Below are 10,175 nucleotides of genomic sequence, written 5' to 3' on the forward strand. Positions count from 1 at the left end.
TTCTTTTGGTTAGCAAAAACAGGTCTTTCACAAAAGCAGAGTGGCATAAAACAAACTTTTGGATAGCAAAGGAAGTCTTTTGTGTTCAATTAACAGAAAATCCAGTGGCTTGAAATATAGGGTTTTTTAAAATTAATTTAACTAAAATGTAAAGTAAAATAGCCTCACATCTAAGTGCATTAATTTTTAGGGGCTCCTGGATGGCTCAGTCGATTGAGGGTCAGACTGTTGATTTCAGCTCAGGTCATGCTCTCAGAGTTGTGAGATCAAGCACGGGGTCGGGCTCTGTGCTGAGCATGGAGCCTGCTTAAGATTCTCTCTCTCCCTCTACCCTCCCCACCTCTCTCTCTATAAATAAATAAATAATAAGGACATTAGTTTCTAGCTAGTAATGTAAATGAATCCACAGTAAGCTATTGTACCAATCTGTCATTGAGGCTAGCTACTTTTTATTATAAAGTACAATGATTTACATGGGAGTTAACACTAAGCTGCATTTATTTCTCTATGATTTGAGTTCCTGATTAAAATCACAATGTTGTAGGACACAAGGATAGTATCTATAGATGATGCTGCAGCTAAGTCAAGTACACATCCCAAGGAGGTGGCTGTACCAGCGATAACAAATAAAAGTGGTTGATTGTCATCAACCGGCTGTCAGATGATGGCTGATCCTCCTAGTAAATAAAGCCACGTTTTGTTGAAGTATTGGTCTGTGCTATCAATAGGCTGTGAACTCAGCAATAGTGGCAACCAGGTCCTTCTTGGTAAGACGAAGTTCATGCAGTTGAACTCAGGCATAGTCTCCATCACTTTATATACACGGCCATTAAGTAAGCACTGTGCCTTCTCTCCTTGCTTTAGGCAACATTTTTAGCAGAAGTTGAGTCCCCTCTGTGGTTCAACTGCCCACAAGACAATCCACTTCTCCATAGACCCAGCTCCAGCTAGGAAGCACTCTGTCATATCTACAGCTCCAAGTGGGAGACACCAAATCCTCGGGACTGGTAGTGCCATCTTTTCCTTTTTCTCTCCAGGCCAAGGCACAGAGCTTGTTTCTGTTTTTTAAATTGCTACATCTCTTCGACCAAAAATTTCTAATAATTATAATGAGAAGTTAATAGCAATATGTCCAAATCTATCCCGGGACCATTTTTCTAATCCAGAGTGATTGACCTCAGAAAACCAAAGATGTTACCCATGTGATCTTTATGATGTCACATGAGATTTACAAGCTCTGACAAAATCTGTCCCACAGGTGGGCCACAATTCTGCAGGCTGAGTAGCCAAAGTGTATTATCTTAGTAGCCAACCAATTATGAGCAGGAACCAACTATACTACCGAAAGTATTATTTTTTTTCATTGAGTTTTATTTTAATAGAAGTCTCATGCCTAAGGAAAGAGATATACATAAAAATTGCTTCTGAAAAATTTGTTTAGGGAGAGTGTTCATCAACAAACTAGTAATTTCACTCATTACTTTGTGATTTCAAATTAAATAGTTTTATAAGAAGTTGTAGATAATGAAGTTATATCACAAATTTCCTGTTCATCTGTGAAACATTAGATCATCAATTGCCTCTTGACTTATATTTTCATAAATATTCATTCATAAATGTATTTTCAAAATGCTTACATATGTGTATATGATTTGATTTCCCCTATTTGTAATAAGACTCACATTTTAGTATCAACTATGTTCTCTCTAAGTTAGATTTATACTTATATAGGTATAGCCTCAACTATTTGGTAGAAAAATGATACAAGATATTATTTAACTTATTTATAAGATATCAAATATTATTAAATTATTATTAAATTAATAATTAAATTATTATTAAATTATTATTATTATTAAACTATATAACCTGAGACATTAGAATATTTAAAATATGGGTTATATATTTACCTAGTTAGAGATGTTGTACAATATACAAAATATTTTATTGTCTAACTTGGAAGCTAATATTAAAAGGACAGTCACTCAATGTATCAAGGGTTTTGCCCCTAATGATCCTGTTATGTCCTATTATGTTTATTTCTTTGGATAAGGAAGCATGGATAATACCAAAATTCAGGATTAAAGGACTAATAAAATTTTATTTCAAATGCACAATATAACAGAGATGTACCACTACTTATAATCTGCCCAAGAAATTTTTCAAGCATTGAAATTCATGCTTCCTTAAAAAACAAAAGTTGAAAGATAACTTCAGATAAAAATAACCTTGGGGTCAAGATGTCCATTGACAGATGAATGGATAAAGAAGATGCGGTATATATATATATCTATACAATGGAATATAATGCAGCCATCAAAAGGAATGAGATAAGAATGTTAAAGCCGTTAAAAAAGAATGAAGTTTTGTGTGTGTGTGTGTGTGTGTGTGTGTGTGTGTGTGTGTGTGTGTAGTGGAATATTATGCAGCCATCAAAAGGAATGAGATAAGAATATTAAAGCCGTTAAAAAAGAATGAAGTTTTGTGTGTGTGTGTGTGTGTGTGTGTGTGTGTGTGTGTGTGTAGTGGAATATTATGCAGCCATCAAAAGGAATGAAATCTTGCCATTTGCAATGACGTGGATGGAACTGGAGGGTATTATGCTGAGGGTAATAAGTCAATCAGAGAAAGACATGTATCATATGACTTTACTGATATGAGGAATTCTTAATCTCAGGAAACAAATTGAGGGTTGCTGGAGTGGTGGGGGGTGGGAGGGATGGGGTGGCTGGGTGATAGACAGTGGGTAGGGTATGTGCTATGGTGAGCGCTGTGAATTGTGTAAGACTGCTGAATCACAGACCTGTACCTCTGAATCAAATAACACATTATATGTTAAGAAAAAGAAGAAGATAGTAGGAAGGGAAAAACGAAGGGGGGAGATCAGAGGGGGAAACAAACTATGAGAGACTATGGACTCTGGGAAACAAATTGAGGATTCTAGAGGGGAGGGAGTGGGGGGATGGGTTAGCCTGGTGATGGGTATTAAAGAGGGCATGTATAGGATGGAGCACTGGGTGTTATACACAAACAATGAATCGTGGAACACTACATCAAAAACTAATGATGTAATGTATGATGATTAACATAACATAATAAAAGAAACTAATGCTGTAATGTATGGTGATTAACATAACATAAAAAAATTAAAAAATAACCTTGGGGCAGAAGGAATAGTAGACAATTATCCTTGACATAAGGAGCTGTTTAGAAGATAGCCGTATAAGAAGTTTGCTTCAAGTGATAGGATTGCAATACTTTGAGACATATTTTACAAAACCACCTTGAGTCTTCTTAAATTCCTGTTTAAGAACAAACAAAACATAAAATTAGAGGAACCAAAATAATCAAGTCATGGAAATAATTTTTCATATATAGACAAATATATCCTTCAGGAGGACATATTTCCCAAATTATGGGAATTATCACTTTGAGATTAGTACTTAAGAACAAGTAATAATTTGCTTAATATCAAATTTTTTGTTTCCCAGGTCCAAAAACTATTATGGTGGATTTGTATTTCTTTGTGTGTATGAACAAATACACCTACTATTAAAGACCTAAGTTTGATTGAATTACATGGGTAGTCTGTGGAGAACTGCCTATATATTCCTAAAGTTAGGTCAAAAAAATCATTGCATATTATTCTTCAATATATTTTTGAAATTGATCACAATAACAATAAATTATTTGACTTACAATTAAAATATAGTATTATAAATATATTATTTTAAATTATATGGCAAAATACATGTCTATTGTTTATTATGTAAAACAGATTAAAATAAGAATATTATATTTTATGTAATTTCATGAAGTTATTGTCTACTGAGACCTCTGAAACAAATAATACATGATATGTTAAAAAAAAGAAGATAGCAGGAAGGGAAAAATGAAGGGAGGAAAATCGGAGGGGGAGACGAACCATGAGAGACTATGGACTCTGATAAACAAACTGAGGGTTCTAGAGGGGAGGGGAGTGGGGGGATGTGTTGGCCTGGTGATGGGTATTAAAGGGGGCAGGTACTGAATGGAGCACTGGATGTTATACTCAAACAGTGAATCATGGATGTAATGTATGGTGATTAACATAACATAATAAAGTTTAAAAAAATAAACGCTGAAACACAGATGCAGGAACAGAAGAATCATGGTCTTTATAGGTTAATATTGAATAGTGCTTTGGAATTCATGGCAAACTTGAATGAGAAAATGTCATGTAATGATTTAAATTTCTCTCTTAAGGAAAAAGACACAAAATAAATAGGAGACACATGTAATGACCTACTTCCTTATTAAGAGCTTTCATTTACTACATGCATATTATAGGACTGATATTCTGCTATGCAATTTTTTCAATCTGTTGATTATATATAATTTCAAATTTACAGAACGTTTTTGAGAATTGTGCAATCATACTCTTTACCCAGACTCACCAACTGTCTGTTTTGCCTAATTTGCTCTCTTTCTTCTCTTCTCTCCTACTTCAGGGTGAGAGAATAATGAAGTTAGAAAGCTGAAGCTGTTTACTTTTTTATTCAAATAAATAGGCAAATTTTTGCTTCAAAATGTTTATTTGGGATGTTTAATTCAGTTGAAACACGTGGGAAAGTTATTCATTCAAAGATTCTTTCAGTTAATAGCTATTTATATATACAGAGTCCTATACCAGAATCTAGATATACAATGGTAAACAGAAATAGAAATGGTCCGTGATCTTATTGAATCTAAGTTCCAGTGAAAAAAGCAGGCATCAGAAAATAATCACACAAATTTCTATATAATTTCCAACTTTAATAAATGCTGTGAATAAAACTTACAGGCTATAATTTATATGAGGAAATGATGTCTGTCCTGAAATCCAAAAGAAGGAGGAGTTTACTATCTTGAGAGGATGAGAAGAGCAGAACGGCACGTGTGGAGGCGGAGAGTAGGAAGGGGTCCCTCAAGATCCCTCGGCAATCTAGTAGCGCTGTGTGTAAAGGGGAATGGCAAACATGGAAGGAGGTGAGGCTTCAAGAGGACACACAGGGCAGATGCAGGCCTTAATTACTCATGCATGGAATGTTGCTTTTATTTTTATTTTATTTATTTTATTTTTATTGTTATTTTAATCACCATACATTACATCATTAGTTGTCTTTATTTTTAAATGATAAAGTAATGAAAGCTTTTAAGTAAGGTGGTATCATAATCACATTTATGTTTTTAATTATTTTGGTTGCAGTAATAATAATAGACTACAGAAAATTAAAAAATGGTCATAGGTAGATGAATTAAAAAGTTATTTCAGAAGTCCATTTTGGATAAAGGTGATTTTGGTAAAACCTAAGCAGTGCATGGATTTGAGATATATTTATTAGGCAAATAATATATGTTGTGGCGATGGACTGAATAGGACTGTCTCTGTTATTCAAGTTTGTCTAGAATTCCTGCAACAATATATTTTTGAACACCTGTTACATGCTAGACCTGAACTGCATTCCTGAGTGGGATGAATTCTTAGTTTTCAAAGACTTAACAGTCTAGGAGAACAGACAGAAATGGCTAGTATATTTTTTATTTTATTTTTTTAAGATTTTATTTATTTATTTGAGAGAGAGAGAATGAGAGATAGAGAGCACGAGAGGGAAGAGGGTCAGAGGGAGAAGCAGACTCTCTGCTGAGCAGGGAGCCCGATTTGGGACTCGATCCCAGGACTCCAGGATCATGACCTGAGCCAAAGGCAGTCGCTTAACCAACTGAGCCACCCAGGCGCCCGGCTAGTATATTTTTAAGTGCAGCTAAATCAGCTTTTCTCTTCAATTGTTATAGGTAGGCCCAAATTAGCAATTAATTCTGTTGACATCTAGAAATGTAGATATTTATAAGAACTAATCAAAATATACCCACATGTATTGAATTTAATAGCTTAGATTTTAAGGTGCCTCATTTCCAACCACATTCTACTTGGGAACATTTGCTAATATTTCTCATTTAGCTAAGGTGATAAAACATCCTCAAGCCATGCAGGACCAAATGTATGTAACTCCTGGTGATTGCTCCAGTGTTTGTGAAAACATCTTACACTCTCACTATGAACTCTTCCCAATAAGTAGATAAATAAGAATTCAGTGAGCAATCTAGACCCATTATCTCTTCTCCCTTCTGTTTCATCAAAACTGCACTTTGCAGCTTGGGCACTTAGCCAGAAGCCTAGAAGATATCTATTACAGATTGTGCTTAGCCTCTTTATGATATTCTAAAATCAGGCCCTTAAAATGAGAAACATCATTGTCATCACATTCAAAGCTTCTGTTGAGGGTAAGCAGAGTCTAGCACTTTAGAAGTATTGATTGCAAGAAACAGAAAGCAATTCAAATTAGCTTAAAAAGGAAATTCACCAGAAGGGTTTTGGATCTCACAGTGGACCCACCTAATGATAGCAGGAGCAAAGTGAGTTCCGGAGAATCACAGAGCAGGAAGTAGGATACAGCATTTACCGAGTGGGAAGGACAGCATCATGAACATGACACTGTCAGCGATGAGAACAAGAGCAGAGCTGCCACCAGATCTGCTCTTCAGGCAGAACTGACAAAGGCTGACAGATGTCCACTGTGTGAGGCTGCCTGCGGTTTTGATGTCTCAGTGTAGGCAGAGCCCTCAAGATGCTAGCGCCCGGATACATTTTGCTGGATGTCAGGGTTTGATTTTAGACTCACGCACATTCTAGGTATTTGTTAAAGTTGAGTAGATACAGGGGCATGGAAACTCACTGACCAAATCCAGAATGACTATGGGTGCCCTGGGGGTTACTTTGGAAGCTGTGCTGAAGATGTCACAAACTAGCAGCACTGGCTTCGCCCCCAAACAGCCTGTGGTTCAGATCCAGCCCATCACTTCCTAACGGTATTTTCTTGAGAAAGTTCCTTGGCTTCCATTCCCAGTGCCCTCACGATTAAATTAGAGATAGGGTGATAGAAAGATAAAACTAGATATATGCACTCAAGTCTCAGCTCAAGGCTGGAAAATTCTCAATGCTAAATTAGTGATTTTGGGGCGCCTGGGTGGCTCAGTTGGTTAAGTGACTGCCTTCAGCTCAGGTCATGATCCTGGAGTCCCAGGATCGAGTCTCACATTGGGTTCCCTGCTCAGTGGGGAGTCTGCTTCTCCCTCTGACCCTCCCCCTCTCATGCTCTCTCTCTATGTCATTCTCTCTCTCAAATAAATAAATAAATAAAATCTTTAAAAAAAATAAATTGGTGATTTTGTTGTTTTACTAGCACCACCATAGACATTGTCAACTTCATTATTTTATATGACATGAAAACAGTGAACTTACAAATTCACTTAGGGGATTAAATTATGAATCAGAAAAAAAATTGGCAGTAGCGCATTTGAGAAGAGAAAATCAAAATCGCACCTTTGCAAAGAAAGTTATTTATAATTACAAAAGTTATAAATTTCTTGAAGGAACATATTGGCTATAGGGCCACTTATGTCAAAAAGACAAAGATCTTGTTGTCTAGAAATCCAAGCATTTTTCTCCCAGATCTGCATCTTAGGATGTTTGTTAGAGACTTAGGTCTTTTTCATTTATGAATTCCTTCCTTCTTATGGTATATGTGGGGCAATGGGAGCGATGGGGGTAACGTCATATTGGTTAAGAATTTGAAATCTGAAGTGAGACTGCCTGCTTCAAAGCTATATTTTACCTTTCTAGCTGTGTGATCTTGGTTAGGTAGTAACTTCTCTAAGCTCATTTCCTTATTTATAAAATGGTAGTAGAAATAATTCTAGTGCACATCTCACAGAGTTGTTCTGACAATAAAACTAAATAATGAGATAACATAAGGCAGTTAAATCAACAGAAAGTACAGATCTTCCTCAACTTGCAATGGGGTTACCTCCCCAAAAAAACCCATTACAAATTGAAAATATGTTAAGTTGAAAATGCACTTAATACACCTAAACTACTGATCATCCTAGCTTAACCTAGCCTACCTTAAATGTGCTCAGAGCATTCACATTAGCCTACAGTTGGACAAAATCACCTAAAACAAAGCATATTTTATAATAAAATGTTGAATATCTTATATAATTTGGTGAATAATGTGCTAAAAGTGAAAAACAGAATGGTTGTCAGTGTGTCAGTTATTCACCCTCATGATCCTGTGGCTGACAGAGAACCACAACTATCAGCGTCCAGCATCACAGGAGAGTATCGCACTACATATTTTTAACCTGAGAAAAGATGAACATTCCACAGTCAAAGTACAGTTTCTACTGAGTGTGTATCATTTTCACACCACTGTAAAGTCAACAAAATCGAACCATCAAAAGTTGGGGATCATCTGCAATAGATATGAACACACATAGCTCAACTTATATGGGTATAACTCACTTACGAACTTTCTCTTTTGCTTTAACAACATAGTACAATGGTCCTCCATCTTTGATGCATCCCAGAGCCATTAGTAAACCCTTAAAAATAATTCGTGTCGTAAACTCTAAAGTTAGACACAAAGAATATGATGCTTATTTCTTTATAAATGTATTCCACATGCAAAAATGTAACCAATATTTAGAAGTATCTATTTGGTTAATTAAATAACATGTTCAAGTAATATGAAGTTTTGTTTGGATTTTTTATACATGGAAATTTTTTTCTCAGGAAGGTGATTTATTTTTTAAGAAAATCCGGCTCCTATACATGTTTATACTGTCAATGAAACATCTGAAAACTTGATAAGTACATTAACTGTACCAAAAATTGATTTTTTTCCCGGATGATTCGGGATATGTTAGGCCATCATTTGAATACCCAAAATGCCTAAATGAGAGTTGAATTTCATATTTGAAAGGGCATATGCATTTGAGACTCAGACCTGAGGCCTCTCCCCATTCCTAACTATAAGACCTTAAATCAGTTCCTTGACTTTCAAAGAGTACCTTCCCTCATCTTAAAATAATATTAATAATAATAATAATAATAATAATGGAATAGTTGGGAATAAAATTGAATAACAGATAATGGAGAGAGGAGTTTTGACAAAGTGATGCTTAATAAATAGTTTTATGATGAATAATATTATTCTGTTCACATATAGTATCAAAAAAACATTTGTTTCAAGATATACAGTATCATTAATTTTATGAAATGAAATCTCTCTAATGTTTTCGTAGTTTTTTCTGTGTCATTTTCTTCCAAATTCAAGTCTTAAAATAAATTCAAATTATTTACATATTCTTATTAGGACTTGTTTATTCAGGGACTGCTTTGTTAAAATAAGAGAAATCTTTCTAAGAATTATTAATTAAACAAACTGGTTAAGGAAACATTTTAAGTGCAGCATGCTCAGCTGAGCCAGAGATTATGTTATACTTTATTTCTCTTTGGCTTATTGTTGTGTGTTTCCTCTTTTCCATTCTGCATAGTCCTTATTTTTTTCTGTTCTGCTTACATGTGGTCCATCATAACTGTCAAAAAAAAAGGTGTATTTAACCCTTAAATTGACACATGTATTCAGTCTTTAGATTTTTTTTACTGGGCAAGCAGGTCACAGACTTTGTGATGTTGAGAAGGTAGGTGCTATTTTATGCTTACCTAGAAAGATGAAGTAGAACAAAGTCAATGAGTATAAGTGACTAATTTAATGCCACACATATAGTAAATACAAACTTAGGAATCAGTCCCAGTTCCTTAAAATTTAAAATCAGAGCCCTCTCATTATCTTACCATGTTCAAATGATGGTGGTAGTGATGGTGGTGGTGACAATGTAAGTCAATGGTAAAAACTTTGTTCGGAGATGCCTACCTGGGTGAAATAAGTTCTAGTTTTTCAATAAGAAGAACTGGACAAAGGTTTTTTTCTTTTTATCCTATGAAAATATTTGAACATTCTTTTATAACTAAATATATGAAATATGTTGACTAGGTGAAGGTATCTGAAACAAATTGTTAGAATTCTAATGACACATTTCAACCTATAACTTAAATGATAGCTACAGATTTTGAGTCTTCTTAAATCTTATTTGGAAACAAACTTTTTTAAATTTTTTTTAGCCAACATAATCTTTTAAACTATGGAAATTACTGTTTCACTCATTCAAAACTATAAGAGTACGTGAATTTTTAACACTCTAAAAACCTAGAAAGGGTCAAAATAGTAACTGGATTTATGTTTTTGTGTACA

The sequence above is a fragment of the Zalophus californianus genome, chromosome 4, assembly GCF_009762305.2.
Source record: "Zalophus californianus isolate mZalCal1 chromosome 4, mZalCal1.pri.v2, whole genome shotgun sequence".
Classification (NCBI taxonomy): Eukaryota; Metazoa; Chordata; class Mammalia; order Carnivora; family Otariidae; genus Zalophus; species Zalophus californianus.